Source organism: Equus przewalskii, chromosome 29, assembly GCF_037783145.1.
Source record: "Equus przewalskii isolate Varuska chromosome 29, EquPr2, whole genome shotgun sequence".
Lineage (NCBI taxonomy): Eukaryota > Metazoa > Chordata > Mammalia > Perissodactyla > Equidae > Equus > Equus przewalskii.
The window spans coordinates 36,376,237-36,389,334 of NC_091859.1; positions in this window are offsets into that span (position 1 = coordinate 36,376,237).

The window sequence follows — 13,098 nt, forward strand, 5'->3', positions numbered from 1 at the left end:
AGCGCATGCGTAGCTGTCTTCCTAGTCACGTCTGCCTTTTCTACGCCCATTTTACAGACAAGGAAACAGGTTCTTAGAGGTTTTAAGTGATTTGCTTAAAGTCACAAAATTGAGATTAGAAGATTCTCTCCACACCCACGTCCGTGTTTTTTCCATTTTGGGATTCTTTGGGGATTCCAGACATGGCAGGAGGCTCTGCGGCTTCCCGATCTGCCCCTAGAGCCCTCAGGTTTCACGGCAGAAGGTTTCTTGGTTCTAAAGAGGGAGCTCGCCACTCTTTGTGCTGAGAAGGCGGGGCTGGCTCCCTGTTCCTCTGCTTTACTCGAATTCGCTGTGGAATGAGGCCCGATAGATCCCGAATGAGTCAAACGCCACCTGACTCCAGGGCCCCTGTGCCCAGGCTTGCGGCGGCCAACTTTACAGAAGCAGCAAGTGCACAGCTTGGGAGGAGCCACTTCCTGTGCAAGCTGGTCTAAGAGAAGATGAAACCGTCCTCATTTCACTGTTAAAGTGCCAAGAGGAAGAGACAAGAAATGACAAAATCACCCCTCTGAGCCGTTTTCCTCATTTGTAAAATGTGAATAATAACAAGGACAGGAAGGCGCTAGGGGTAGGGGATTGAGGAAACGCAGAGCTCTTGTGCTAGGTCGACTCCAGTTGAAAACCCTCCCCGCTCCCTGGGCCTCCATGGCCCCACCTGGAAAAGAGGGGCCTCGCCTAGCACTTACAGCATCTCGAAGGCAATGCTGCGGGCCAGTGTTGCTTCTGGGCTTAGACTGCGAGCTCGTGAGGACTAGGGCCTGGCTCCTGTCTGAGTATCTGCTGAACGTGGAGCCCGTGAAATGAGAACTCAAGTCAGATTTAGGGGAGGGTCTCCTCACCAGGATGCTTACCTCCCCAATTCTGTCCTAGCTGGTTTCCGTGGAGTCTCAGACCGTACCACCTCCACTGCAGAGCCTGCTTCCCGCCTCTCCGAGGAGCCTGGCAAAAAGACCCCTTCCCAGGATGGGCTGGTTTGTGGAGAAAGAGGTGCTGTGCCTTCCACTGGTCTCAGGCAAGAGCGTTGCCCACGGGCTGGCTGGAGGCAGGGCCCTCTTAAGCTGTGTTACCTCTGTGGACCTGTAGTAGGCAAATAACGGGCCCCAAAGACATTAGGTCCTGATCCCTGGGACCTGTGAATGTTATACGTGAAAGTCTTTGCAGCTGTGAGTAAATGAAGGCCTTTGAGATGGGGAGATTATCCTGGCTTTTCAGGGTGGACCCTAATGTAGACACAAGTGTCCTTTTAAGAGAGAGGTTAGATGACACCTTGATTTCAGGCCAGTGATTTTGATTTTGGTGGACTTCTGCTCTTCTGAACTGTGAGAGAATAAATTTCTGTTCCTTTAAGTCACCAAATTTGTGGTACTTTGTTCCAGCAGCCACAGGAACGTAATATGGGCCCCTGGGAAATTTTTGGCCTCGCTGTTCAAGGCTCTCGTGATTGTGCCTGGCCCCTCCCTGTGTCCTGACCATCCTCACTGACACCACCCCCGACTTGTGAGACCACACACAGACTTGTCTCCCCATCTCTCCTGGCCCTGGCCTCTGCCGTCTGCTGGCTCGGCAGCTCTGTGCCCCCCCGACTCTTCTCTCTGTGCAGCTGCCATTCACTTGGCTAGCTTCTCCCCGCTCTCGTCTCCTCTTTCTCGTTGCTGTGTTCTTGCTGCCTCTTCCTCTCATCATCGTTTCATAAACAGTGGCAGGGCAGGAGGTGGACGGCTTTGCCCCAGCTAGAACAAGGTTTCAGTGGCTGACAATGCGGCCACTGAGCGGGGCCACATTATGCCTTTCTTCACTGCTATGCACCTTTGCCTTAATGGCCCCTTCCTTCATAAAAAAATGTTTAAAGTTAAATTTTATGACCACATTGGTGGAAAGATAACTGTAATCCAGGCTTGATTCATTAGTAAATATTCATTATTATTACACTTAATCCTCTCCTTAATAGAGAAGTTGGCCCGTTGCTGGAGATGCCGAGGAACAGCTCAGTGAAGGGAGCCAGCATTGGCTCCCATCCCAGCCCCTGCCTGCCGGAGGGCCAACCTGAGGGCTCCCGGGCCACAGAACACTCTTCCGCCCTCGGCCACAGCAGCCACAGGAAATCCCGCGTCAGTGTAGGCTGTGGTGCAAAGCAAGGAGGCCACGGAATCTGTAGCCCTGGTTCCAGGCCAGGTGTACCACTAGCTTGCTCTGTGACCCCAGGCCAGCCACTTCATCTCTCTGAGCCATTTTCCTCATGCATAAAATGTGAATAATAGCAACTGTCCTCTCTCTCACATGACTGGCTGTATGACCTTGGACCAGTCAAAGAGGCTCTCTGGCCTCTGTTTCCTCCTGTGTGAGGTCAAGTGAGGGAAGAAGTGCTCCAATACAAAGGGCTTTAGCCACCTGTGGTCTCTTGGGGGAGAAGGGAGGAGGTTAGGCCCCACGTCTGTCCTGGACTCCTAGTCAAGGTCAAGGGGTTTCTCTGTGCTTCCAGACCAGGCCTTCCCCATTACACGCTGACATGGTGGTGGAGTGAGCTGTGTACCTGTCTGCCAGCCCCATGGATCCAGGACATGTGGGCCAGGGACCGGTCCGTAGTCAGTGCTTAGGGTGCTTGTGTAACGTGAACGCACGAGCGAGAGTGAAGCCTCCAGATGCCTCCCTGCAGCCAAGGCCGCCTCCACTTCTTCCTCCCCGCTGTCAGCATCATCAGCAGCCAGGGTGTCGCGTCTGTCATTTGACCATCATAGGCAGAGCATGCTTGGCGGGGGTGGGGTGGGGGGACTTTAATGTCGGGCTCCCTGGCTGCAGGAACACGTTTGGCAGCTGTGGGAGGGGGTGCAGTATCCTCAAAGGAGCTCAGTGCCCCCTCTGCAACCCCCCAGGGGCTGTTCCTGTCTCTCCCTGGGGATCTGATGTGGGCTCCCTACTCCACCCCACCCAGTGTGGCGGCACTCTGTGTTGACAGACTCTTTCATCTGGAGAGTTCAAAGAGTTCGTCACCAGGTGGCAAATGCAGTGAAGCCCAGTTTATGGAAGCAGAAGTCCGGTCCGAGGAGGGAAGAGCTGGGGATCCAGGTTACTAAGTGGGCCAGCCGGAGCACCAGGCCAGAACGTGGGTCCCTGGGTGAGGAGGACATGCCCAGCCAGGCTCTTATGGGTGACCATGCTTAGTCATCTCTCTCCCCCCACGCCTGTTACAGCGCCTGGCTCCTAATAAATGCCTGATAAACGTGCGTCGACTAACTGCCTGACTCGGCTCCCCTACCTTCACACCTAGCTCCCTGCCGGCCGCACTTGCACTCTCCAGAGCTGAGCTCCTCAGCCTCTCCCTGGGGCCTCTCCCACTCCCAAGCCTTTGCTCAGGCTGCACCCTGGCCTGGAATGCCCTTCCCCGCTTCCTCTGCCTGATGAAACTCCACTAATCTTTCAAGAATGGGCTCAGACGTCACTGGTCACTGCTGCCCTGAAGGCTTGCTTCCCTGCCCCCAAGTTCCCAAGGCGGAAGGGACGGCTCCCGCACCGTGTCCCCACGTTCTGTGCATCCCTCTATCACTATGCTTCTCACACTGTGTCCTGGAAGGGGAATAAGATACCACAGTCCCCAGGGACATCGTGAGGATGGGCGGGCGAACCCCTGCACTCAGTCAGTGTAAGCTAGATTATCACTCCTCGTCGCCCCAGCACCGCGCCCCACTGGGAGTGTGCTGGCCACATGCAGGAATGGCCCACATGGGCTGTGTGGTCAGAAGGAAGGTCAAGGGTGGCTCTGGTGCCTCTGAAGGCACTGGCCCATGCGTCAAGACCCATGGGCTGACATTGCAAGACTTGCCCAATGTCTAAGTGAGGTTGTCCTTCCTGGAAACTGACCCTCAGCCTCTTGACACGCCCACCAGCTGCTCCACCTCCCCTGAAGACACTCTGGGCCAGTTGTCCAGAGTGAGGGCTTCACACTCAGACTCCCTGGTGAACAACCTGGGCAAATCAGTTAGCCTTTCTCAGCCTCGATGTCCTCATCTGTAACCCGGAGGTGATGTTAATGTGTCTGCCAGCACCTCCAGGGGTGCTGCTCCGTGCACCTGGGCATCACAGCCAGCAGGGCCTGCAGCCCCCCGCCCAGGCCTCCTCGTGCTGAGACTCCCCGCACCATCACTCGGGCATAGGGCCTGCTGGTCAGGAGCTGTAGGCTTAAGAAGGTTGACTTCTTGATGCTGAGGAGTGGGAGGGCAGGGCAGGGTCAGCTGAGGGGTGGCTGGGGCTGCCCCCTTCACCCAACTCATCCGAGACAGGACTTGCCTCTAGCAGCTGAGGCGTGTGCATGTGCACTGTGTTTGTGTGCATGTGTGTGCACATGCCTGTGTGTGTGTACAACAGTAGACTTGGGCTGCCACTTGGGAATGACCCAACCTCGAGCAAGCCTCAGCCGGCCACAGCAGGGGCTGAGTGAACTGCCTCTAGGGTCCCTTCCTGAGCCCATCCTGCCCTGGCTGTGCTCCGGCCGCCCTCCTGGAGCTGTCCAGGCCCGGGACGTGCCCTGACTCCACGGGCATCCAGTGCCTGCGGCCCAGGGGCAGCTCGGTTGGGGTGTGGGGGTGCTGAACCGACGCCCGCTCCAACGGTCCTCCCTCTCCCTTCCCCAGACTGGCCACCCAGGCCCTTGCTGCACAGGCTCTGAGGGCCCTGTAGGTCATCGTCTCTGTCCTTTTTGTCTGGAGCGCTCCAAGCTATCCTGTTTTCTCCCCACCTCCCTGTTCTGCTCCCCACTTCTCTTCTCTGTTACTCCATCCTCCTCCTGTGTTTGATTCTCAACAGCTTTGCCCCTGGGGCCGAGAGCTGTGGGGCTGTGGTTATTCGTAATTCAGGCAATTTCTCAGTCTTCCTCTTCTGGCCTCTCTCCAGCCCCACCCCCCACCCCAGATCCCTTCAGAGTCAGGTCCCTGCCCCTGCTCCACCTCCCACCCCAACCACCAGCCTACCTCCCAGGACCAGCCCCTTGGATCCTGTGCACGCTTCTGCCTCCCTCCCTAGACTCGAACAATTCCCCTCGGGACCCCTCAGTGCTGCACACTTCCTTCTTTCCGCCAGACAGTCCCTTTGCCCACTTGGGGCTTCTCATGCTGTCATCTTCCCTAAGAAGCCCCCGGTTCCAGAACTGGACTCTGGATGATTTCTGCAGCTTCCTAGCTGCCCCCTCCCCTCCCCTCCCCTCTGGCCTCCACAAAGCTTCCAGAAGGATCTTCTTTAATCACAGGCTGGACCTTGTCACCTGCCCCCACTTATCACCTGTCCATTGCTCCATCACCTGCACAGTCAAGTCCAGCCTGGCCTAGAAGGCCCCCTGTGACATGGCCTCGTGGCCTCCCCTCCCCACCTTATACTCTAACCATGCAGAAAAGAATTAACAGCAGGCCCAAGGCAAGGAGCTGCTTGAGAGGTTGGCCCTTGACTGGCGTCTGGGAACGTGGGTTTCAGGACTGGTCAGAACAATGTGGTTTATGCTGAACACCTGGTTTCCTTCTGAGAGTCTGGATTTTTAGTACATGCTAGCCAGAGGTGCCTACGTGACCTACGAGCCCCCAGTAAAAACCTCGGGCACTGAGTCTCTACTGAGCATCCTGGTCAACGACACTTCACACATGTTGTCACAACTTGGTGCAGATGACTTAAGCACATCCTGTGTGACCCCACCGGGAGGGGACTCTTGACGTCCTGGGCCTGGTTCCCTCCAGACTTCGCCCAGGCTTCTTTGCCTTTGTTGATTCTGCTCCGTGTCCTTTCACTGTAATAAGTCATAGCTACGAGTACCACTCGATGCCGGGCCCTGTGAGTCCTTCTAGCGACTCGTGGAATCTGGGGCTGGTCTGGGGGCCCCTGGCACATTAATTTCCTTGAATATTCCAGGGATGTTTGCACCTCTGCTTCCGCCCCTCCTCTGTTTGAAGCTACAACAGGGGCCCCAGGATAGGGAGGTGGCCTAATTCCTGGGGTCTCCTGGTAAGGATGCGGGGGGCAGCTCACAGGTTTCTGGGGACCTGGGTGGAGAATTCATCATGAGAGTGTTGGGCAAAGCTGCTTGGCAGGAACGAGAGTCCATGGCGGGGGCGGGGGCTTGTGTGTGTGGGTATGTGCAGGGAGGATTGGGGGCACCCCGGGGGTCTGTGTGCACGATCAAGCCCACCCTGCGGGGGGCTCCGTGCAGGGCACAGCCGTACCCAGGCCTGTGCTGGTCTGCTGTGAGGATCTGTGAGTAGTTAGGGCGTGGCTATTCCTTTCTCAAAAGCGTCTTCGCTGGGCCAGGGGAGGTGAAGGGGGGGTCCCCTCTCTTCTAAAATTCTTTGTCATTAGCAAGCCTCTCAAGTGCATTTTAAATGAAAGAGATTCTTGTACACAGCCCTTTGGGGGACCCTCCTGTCTGTGAAGCGGGGTGAGCCCGAGGGTTGGGCTGGTGACAGCTGGCAGGACACCTGGCTTGGTTCACATCTTGCTGACAACACAGCTGGCTGCACAGGGGCTGGGCACGCCCACTCCTACCATGCTCTTGAGCTCTTGGCAAAGACATTGGGCTGGGCAGTGCGGGGAGGAACCCGAGAGGGACCCAAAAACAACGCAGGCTAGCACAGTTAGACATGCCCCCAACTTTAGTCCTTGGGGCTCTGAGGCCCATCCTGGGCTGTCACTGCTGTTCCAGCCATCAGGAGGGAGGCCAGGTCACCAAAGGCCAGGAGGCTGTCTACATGGAGCTTCCCTGGCCTCAGCCCCAGTGCCACCTGCTCAGGAGGGAACTGGAAAGGGACCGTCCCGGCAGCCCTCCCGGCCATGGCCTCACAAACGGTATCAGGGTGCGAGGTCACTGCTGCAACTTCGCAAATAAGCCAGGGAGGAGCTGTCAGTGCTCGGGTGGCACTGGCAAGGAGCGGGGGTTCTGGAGCCTAGAGGCTGCTGCTTACTGGTCACAGGACCTTGTCAAGCCACCTCCCCTCTATGGGGACAATAATGCTTTATAGGGTTATCGTGAGGGTTCCGTGGAATATTATGACTGAATTGATGAATCCGTGCTGCATATTTTACATCAAAAAGGGTGGGACTGTGCATCCCCTGGGTCCCCCAGGGTCTAAAGCTCAGTGTCTGGGTCTCAAGTCCTGGGCCCCCAACTTGTGGTTCATGGATGTCTTCAGAGCATGAACAGTGAGGGTGGGCAAAACACACCAGGGGCAGCCCTTACCTGCTCTCTCAGTACTTGGAGAGAGGAGGGAAGTCTCTGTTCACCTCCGAACATGCACACAGAGACACACACACATAGACACACAGAGACACACATAGAGACACACACAGTCACACACAGAGACACCACACATACACACAGACACACACAGAGACACACACAGAGACACATGCACAGAGTCCCACACAGAGATACACACAGAAACACATGCACAGAGACACACACAGAGCGACACACAGAGACACACGCACAGAAACACACACAAAGAGACACACAGAGACACACAGAGACACACACAGAGACAACAGAGACACACAAACATGCAAAAACACATACAGATGACACAAGAGACACACGGACACATACATTAGAGACACATAGACACACTCAAATACAAAAAACACAGCAAGACACACACACACCCTCCAAGGAGCCCCTCTTGTCCTGGCCCCCACTGTTGTCCAGGTGTAGCAGAAAGATGTCATTGCCAAACTTTTGGAACATCTGTTAATAGTGCTGGTCCAGGTTCCCGGGGTGGGAAATAAGGCAGAGAGGAGAGAAAGGATCTAGGCCCGGGAAGTTCCCAGGGGCAGGCAGGAAGGGCCTGGGGGCACACTGGGTAACAGTGAGGGGGTGCCCATTGAGCTTGCAGCCACTGTCACCTGGAAAATGCTCAGGTAGGGGAAGGCCCTCTAAGCTGGGTGAGGGGAGCCATAGGGAGGCCTGTGCGTTCTCAGGCGTGAGGAGGCAGCGGCCTGCAGGAACCCCTACTGAGTGGGGTGTCATCCAGCTGACCAGCTGCTCAGAGCTCAGCCCTCTCTGCGCCCCACTAGCCCACAGATAGGATGAGGAGGTGGTCAAGACAAGCAGTTGGCAAATGTTCCCTAAGCTCTGAGGAGGGGCTCAGGGCCTCTAAGGCCGAGCTTACCCCCATCGCTTCCACTAGAGCTCTTCTGCGGGATTCGTTCCACATGTGGGGTTCCCTGGACAAAATGGTTTGAAAAAAGGATTCTGCTGCCAAAAAAAAAAAAGGCCCCTGGCCCGGCCAGCTCCCCAGCGCCCACATCTCACCCACGAGGAAGTCCAAGATGGTGCCGTTGACGAGGTTGAGTGGGCAGGAGGCCTTCGGGCCCGGGCACTGTAGACCAGGCTCGCCTCCCACCTCAGAGGGCAGGCTGGAGAGGGCACAGAGCCCGGCTCAGCAGCCCCAGCAGCCCCACGCCCGCCCCACGCCCACCCCAGCGTCTCCCACCCCAGGGAAACGGGAGGCCAGGCTGGGCCCAGGTAGGAAGGATGATGGCTGACAGGCTGAGGTGTTGTGGAAAAGGCTGGGGGGCTGGGGCAGACCAGGCCTGCATCCTGCTCGTGCTCTTAACTCGGGGTAGGAGCTCGGCTCTGGCGCTGTACCTCCCTGGGCCTCAGTTTTCTCCTGGGAAAGGGCATGGCCATTGGTTAATTCAGCAACCTTGTGCCAGGCCCTGGGGCTCCCAGTGAGCAGGCCCCATGTGCCTGTCCTCGAGGGGCTTGCTCCGTGTTGGGGACCAAACCAGGCACTTCCCCTACACGATCTTCAGTCCCACCCCCCCTTTGCTCTGACCGCTCCCTCGGCCTGGAGCGCGTCCCTGAGATGGCTGCACAGTCCCTCTGCCACCTTCCCAGTGAGGCCTTCTCCATCCTCTCAAGCCGCCCTGTTTAAACCCTCCCCACCTGCAGCCCCTCCAGCCTCCTCCCCCGCTTTAGTCTCTGCACAGGTCACCACCTCACACACCCCACATTTTACTCACTTGCGGTTGCTGTTTATTGTTGGGACTCCCCCTCTTGAAAGAAAGCTCTACAAGGGCGGGAATCTGACGTGTTTTGTTTGCTACTTTCCCCCCGGTACCCAGCAAAGAGCCAGGCACACAGTAGGTGCTCAATATGTGTTTGCTGAAGGAATGCATAACCACCATTCCCGGTGGACATTGCTGTCTCCATCCGACAGAGGAGAAGACAGGCTCAGAGATGTGGTTTGTATGTGGACACACAGCCAGTGACTGCAAAACCAGGGCTTTCTGACTCCAAAGCCCATTGCTCTTTCCCTTCGACCAGTGACTGCCGTAGAGTGCAGAGGAGCGGCCCAGGGATCATGGGGGGCAACGAGGGGAGGCCCAGCGGACACCTCCTGCCCACCGCCTTGACCAGAGATGTTCTAGATGCGAGGCTACCCTGACTTGCTCGCCCTTCTTGCTCTTTCTGTGGGAGCATCTCCAGGGACCACACCAGGCATGACACCTGACGAGGCTGGTGTCGGGCGGAAAGGTGTCCACGGAGCCCTCTGACAGGTGGGGCTGCCGCATGGCGGGCTCTGTGCTACTGCAGGAGCCCACAGTCAGCTGCTGTGGGAGGGGTGAGGCCGTGGGCAGCTCCATGTGGCCACGTCCTGGGCAGGCCTGCCCGGCTCCTGTCCCTCCCCAGCTTTCCCAGGCTCAGCCCCCGATGCTGGGGGGACAGAAGCACCCCTGCCCCACATTCTGCCGTGAAGTGGTGACTCCCTTGGGCTCTGACTCTCCATGAACTTCTGATTGATTCGATTTCTGCCACTCTCCCCAGATCCTGGCTACCCCTGTGCCTGGGTTCTGACAACTGTCCCCTCTGTAGCCGGCCCGGGCAGGTGGGATAGTACAGAGAGCACAGGCTCAGCAGCCGGTGACGGAAGGCCAGTCACTCCACCTCTCCAAACCTCAGTTTCCTGGCCTGGAAAATGGGCACCATACCCTTACTTGGAGTGGCTGCAGGGAGTAAAGACGAGCATCGTAAAGTGACTAACATCTGGCAGAAGCCTAATAAATGGGAGCTGTTACTCTTTCTTGTCATGCACTCCGGGGGTCAGCAAACAGGTCCATGCATGATGGGGCCCAGCCTGGATTCTGAGGATTACTGGTTCCCAATTCCTCCTCACTGAGCTCCCTGCCTGCTGGGGCAACCCCGTGGCCCCCGGTGAGATGCCACCATAGCCCCGGTGGCTGCATGCCCACACTGTCACCTGTGGGTGGATGCCATGCCTTCTGAAACCAGGTTCTGCCTGCCCCACCTGAGCCCCACCTCCTCCTGCATCTCGCTCTGTCCGCCCACCATGCCCTCCCCACCCAGGGCACTGGCCGGCTTTCAGGTCCCTCCCTATCAGCCTCAGCAGGGCAGTAGGTCCTGTGATGTGGGGAAGGGGCCTCACGGCAATGAGCACCCCCCATGTGCCTCAGCACACAGGTCCTACTGTCCCGACCGTGCCCATGAGGACGCTGAGGCCCAGTGAGCATTCGCCTTGAGCAGCTGGTTGGGCCTGCCCACTGGTGAGTGGGGAGCCACGACTGGGATCCGGGCCTGGCTGGTTGCAGAGCATTGCTGCCAGACCAGAGTGCACTCATCAGAGAGCTGGAGTCGGGCTCAGCCCTCCCGTGTCCCCAGGAAGAAAAGGAGAGACAGAGCAAGACCCAGATGCCCCCAGAGAGCGTGTGGTCCCTTTCAGCTACAGAACAATGGCTTCCTAGCCTCTCCCACCAGACCTAGGCTCGCCACTCAAGAGCACACAGGACGGGACAGTTAAACAGGAAAACAGAGTCCCCACGTCATTCGGCTGCAGGACAAGATTATGGTACCAGAGTCTTGGAATGACTCTGACCAGTGAGCCCCACCCAGAGCCCCCCCCCCCACCACCCCTGACCCCCCATCCCTAGTCTGTTCCTTTCTCTCCTCAGATCCCAGTGACAGTGACTGGGATCTGAGGAGAGCGACTTGCCCGTGGTTCCCTCACCTGTCATCTGTCTCTAGCCTCCACACCTTTGTTACTGTCTTGATCTCTGCCTGGCAGCCTGTCTCACTTTTCCTGTCTTGGTTAACTCACAAACACACCCACTCTCACACTCTCACTCACACTCTTAAATCCTTCAAACCCTAGTGACGATGGCATCTCCTCCAGGAAGCCCCCGGACCCCAGAGTGGGCTGCGTGTCCATTCATAGTCCTCTGTGCCCTCTGCCGCCTTCATCCTTAGCACTGTCCCCCCATCCCCTGCCAGAGATGGGCCAGAGTCTGTGGCTCCATCTCGGGCTGGCATAGACAAGGCTCAGGGACTGAGTGGATGGAGGCCAGGGGACCACAGTCCGTGTCCACTCTGGACACGGGGTGCCCAGGGAGGACTGGGACGCAGTGTGGGGAGCAGTGAGGGGGCAGGGGAAGGCCGCAGGAGGTGGCTCAGGATGAGGAGGGCTCTCTATTCTCCTGGAGAGGTGGCCTGCTCACCCGAGGACAAAGAGAAGCTTTTGCAGATCTTTCTGTCAGCAGAGACGTCTCAGGTCTCCTTGACAATAGTCACCCTTTGGCCCAGGGCTGGGAAAAGACCTCCGAAATCCAGGATTCTGCTCAAGAAGAGAAGGAAGAGAAAAGAACCTGCATTTATTTAGTGCCTGCTGGTCAGGCCCTTGGCCTTTCCTAACATCTATTAGCTCATTTAAATCTCCAAAGCATGAGAGGTAGGCTGAGCGGAAGACTGGGCTCGGAGAAATTAAGTGGCTTGTCCAAGGTAAGCGTCTGGTGAATGGTGAGGCCAGAGGGTCTGACTCAAGCAGATGCCCTTTCTACCCACTAGGTGCCCCAGACACTGAGCCAACCCCAGGCGAGAATCTGCCCCTGGATAGTCGGGGTGGGACACCCCGGGGGCAGGATGACCTCGAGCAGACCTGGCGCCCTGGCTGCCCCCCGAGGGCCCCGGCTGCTGGGAACCTGGCGGGGGAGGCCCCCCTAGTCCAGAGAAAAGCCATGATTTCTAAAGCAGAAGAAGTTGGCAGGGGTCTCCGGGCCCTGCGTCAGCCCAATAGTACAAGGAGAGGCCCCCTGCCCACTCCCTGCCTGGCCCTCCTCCCCTGAGCCCAGTGGCAGGCGGCCTCACGCTAGGACAGAGGGTGGCAGCGGGTGGAGGGAGCATCCCAGCATCTCGCCCACAGTGCCAGGGAAGAATCCCGCACCTGTGAGAGAGCCGTGTGACTGCGGGTGTGGCTCCGCCTCCCTGGGCCTCGGGTTCCTTATCTGTCAAAAGTGGAATGATGACATCTACCTTCAGGGCCTATGGTAAGGGTGGAACGAGGACATGGCACAGAGCCCTGCGCCGGCACGCCAGCCCCCTTCCCTCAGATCCTAGCTTCCTTCCAAAAATGGTCCTCAGACAGGCCTTTCTGAAGTTGAGTGAGGTCCAGGAAAATGGGCCTGGGGTCTCTGAAAAACACTGCACTTCCAGTCTGCTCTGGATTCACCTCTCTGCTCAGCTCCTAGTGGCTGTGTGACCCTGGGCAGGGTACTTAACCTCTCTGTGCTTCAGTGTCCTGCCCCTGCCTCGCCAGGTGCAGTCACAGGTGTATGAGTGGCCATGGAAGAATGTCCCCGGGGTTGTTTTTTCCTTTCTCAGCTGGAATGTGGAGCTGGGAAACTTCCCTTCCCACGGTGACTGTACACAACAGAGAAGTGCCCGGGGCTCCCTTCTTGCTTTCTGGGAGGACTCCTTGGCGAGAGGGCCTGGCCCTGCGTGCATCTTCCTCGGGGGCTGGGGTGGCAGTGCGGAGGCCCGGATCCTCTGCTCCTCTGCCCGTGTTGACTGTGGGGAGGGGGCGGGGGCGCGGGACTGCTCTGTTTTAAGCAAACTCTCTAAGTGAAAGACCCAAAGGAGCCTAAAAGGCTCATCTTAGAGCGCGACCCTGCTCCGTGAACGGGTCCTCATTTTATAAAAGCTCCCCGATCAAATTCCATTAAGTTGACCCCTTCCGTGGGGGTGAAGTGAGAGGCAGTCAGCCCCCGATGACCCCCCGGAGGAGGCGCGCAGCATGG